The following is a 3,508-nucleotide window of genomic DNA, read 5'->3' as shown; positions in this document are numbered from 1 at the left end:
AAACTCTATCCAAAATCGGACTATGAAAGCATTAATTTTAAGCCAGCTTTTCTCCTTACAGGTGCACAGAAATCCCAGAAGCATTTACTTGGGGGTGGGGGTGACCTGTTTTCACAGATCCTCACGCAGATGCCCTCCTGACAGAAGTTGTGGAGCCACACAACGGAGGGGAGAGGGCAGGCCCCCTCCCTCTACACACACACTTTCACCAGACATTCATTAAGAGTTTAAATGATTCATCCAATTCTTAACAAGTTTCCAATTGCTGAGGGAGCTCTAAAGCTTCCCCCAATCTCCTTGAAATGATCAATCACAATACCCAAAGGAGCAGTCTGAGTCTGTCCCATAATGTCTGTCCAGCAAGTCCACAAAATAAGACGGAAAAAAAAACAAAAACAAAACACAAACACAGAAAACTAAGGGCCCTATAGTGCAGTCTTCCAACTCCGTGGAAGCAAAACCAGAAAGTAGATGATGGCCATGCGCCAACCGGTGGGAGCGACCCGCCGCATGTGAGATTGAGGGGTTTCCCCATACCTCCAGATGGAGGATCAGAGCATCCTCCGACTCCTCAAGCCAGAGGTCCTCCAGTGCGTCCACCTAAACCATTTCGGACACTACAGATTTCAGAAATGAGCTCTTACAGAACAGAAAAGAGCACACAACGACACAGACACCTATCACAATCAGTCAGACCCTCTGGATCGGGGTCCCTCGATGGTCTTGGGGATCCCATAGAAGCCAACAAATGTTATGGCCAGATTTCAGGATCTCCATGAGACCACACCAGGGAGCCAGCCTTGTCCAATGCAAAAGCATAAGGGTCTTTATTCAAACCCGGGCTTGGCTCCCCTACCCTCCTTACTGATGCAGCAGCAAGTGGCAGAGAGAGCTAGCCCTGTGGGAAGAGGGATTTTATAGGGGGTTGGAATAAGGGGAAGAGAAAGGACTGTGGGCCCTGCCAATTGGCCAGGCGCAAGATTGTGTCTTATTACACAGGATGTGGTCATATCTATGGTGCGCACTTCCCTTGATTGTCATTGGTTAGTTTAAAGAAGTCCGGAGTGTGGCTAGCAGAGGCTTGGGCTTCCAGGAAGAAGCCTTGCTGAGCACATGGCTGCTCCAAAATGGAGGATCCAGGGTAAGATGGAGGGCGTAGCCCTTACTCTGGGGCAAGATGGAGGGCATAGTCCTCGCCCTTTCAAGTTATATGAGAAGCAGATATTTTATTAGCAACTGATTCTAACAGTACAGAGTAAAATTTCTGTACATATGCAAATGAGCGCCAGCCAAAAGAATGCTGTTTAAAAGTAAATTTTAAGCCTAGTAAAAAGGAGAAATTTTTAAATCACTTCTGCTACTATTTACAAGGTAAAAAAACTTATTCTCCCTAACCGGTTAGAATCAGTGGATAGAGTGTCGGCCTGTGGACTCAAGGATCCCATGTTACATTCTGGTCAAGGGCATGCACCTTGGTTGCAGGCACATACCCAGTGGGCAGTGTGCAGGAGGCAGCTGATCGATGTTTCTCTCTCATCGATATTTCTAACTCACTATCCCTCTCCCTTCCTCTCTGTAAAAAAATCAATAAAAATATATTTAAAAAACACAAAAATACTCATTAAGCATTAAATCTCAGCATTAATAAGACATCATAAGTAAAAAGACAGTTAGTTTTACTTAATCTGTATGCATTACAGTATTGGCCAGCATACTACTCTCATTGGTATTTCTGAAAAGCACCCAACTTTGTAGCTCTACTTAAAAGAAAGAATAAGACCTTTAAAAGAAACTCCATAACTGTGGCCTAGAAATCCTCTGGTAGAAAAAAAACAGGAGATTTCCGTAAAATATGTATAAAACTGCAATTAAAAACAAATGTATTAGGCCTCAAAAAGAAAACAATTTGCATTTTGTCTCCCTAAACAAAGCTTATGTCAATATACTCAAAGACTGATAGCAGAAATCCAATTAGTGACATTTACTGACCCCTCCCAATGACAAAGGGAGTTAGGAAATAAGCCTCATTTTAGACTGATTAAAATTAGCAAGTGAAAATAAAAGAATATTCAGGGGAACTTAGTTGTAATAAGCAGAAACCTATTCCTGGAGCAGTCACTGTTTTTACTGATTGTTCATCTCATGGTAAAGCTGCTTATAATGCAATGAATTCAGATCAATTCATTCAGACAAATCATACTTCTGTGTAAAGAATCGAATTAGAAATGATAAAGATTGACTTGCAGGATTTCCAAAAGCCTCTTAATATTATCTCTGATCTGCCTCTGCTGCTGGCCTGGTAAACACAACTGCAACAACTCAATTAAAAGGGTTCGGTGACCGAAGCCTTTCTATATTATTTAAACAAGTCCTGGTCTTTTAATAAAAGGAAATGCATATTTCTATCAGTTAGTTATTTTATTAAGCAGGCCACAGAATTTCACAAGATTTTACATCAGCCTGCCAAAATAGTGTACAGCAGGCAAAACAGATTATCAAGAAATGCCCTCCTTGCATGTTACATCTGCTACAACAGCCTCTAAAATCCCAACTTGAAAAACAAAAGTGGGGGAATAGTGAAGAAATCTCCTGTAAGTAGACCAAACCAAGCCTGAATTACTTTAATTTTTCCCCTGGTAATGCTGATGGTAAGGCATCCATGGAATTACACTGGTGTCAGAATAAGTCAAAGCAAAATGGTATGGTTAATGGAAAGATACACAGTGTGGTTTATGGAAGGGTCCCATTATTATCCTTTGGTAGAGGATATGCTTGTGTATTTCCAGAAAAATCCTCCAAACCTGTGTGGATTCTTACAACATGAATCTGAGAGAGGAACTGACCAGACTACTCCAACCACAGATAGCATTTGCTCCAAGCAACATGCTGAGGAGATAGAGGAGAAACAGTCATGAGATAGGATATGGTGAAGATGCCTTGACATGCCAGCAGTCATCATCTGTGCCTAGGTGACAGAGGCTCTTGACAAAGCCAAAAGAGGTCAGACCTGCATTGTCATTTCTCACCATTTGTCCACCATCCAGAACTCAAACATCATTGCTGTCATGTCACAATGGAACAGTGACTGGGAAAGGGACCCATAAAGAACTTACAGCCCAAAAAGAAGCCTACTATGGAATAATTCATTAAATACCTGAAAATTATATTTAAAAGGACAAGAAGGAAATCAATCCTTTTCATTGAATCTCCTTACATTTGCTTTTTAGAATAACCAATATTGTCTCTCTTTCTTGTGCTTCTATGTTTACTTCTAGTCTGAAGATATAAAATGAAAAGTCTTAAAAGGATCTAAGCCCAGCAAATAGCATACAGCTTTCTAAATTAATTAAGAAAACAGAAAGGGGGAAATGTTGGAGCAAAGACCAACAGTAGTCCCACAGAAGGCGAATGGACTTTGATATTCATCATGGCTGAAAATCAGCATTTTGTTACCCTGCTGTGGGAAAAATGGCTGAAAGCAACCTCCTAACATGACAATACTTTTATG

This window comes from Myotis daubentonii, chromosome Y (genome assembly GCF_963259705.1).
Source record: "Myotis daubentonii chromosome Y, mMyoDau2.1, whole genome shotgun sequence".
NCBI classification, from domain to species: Eukaryota; Metazoa; Chordata; class Mammalia; order Chiroptera; family Vespertilionidae; genus Myotis; species Myotis daubentonii.
This window is presented reverse-complemented; position numbering follows the sequence as displayed.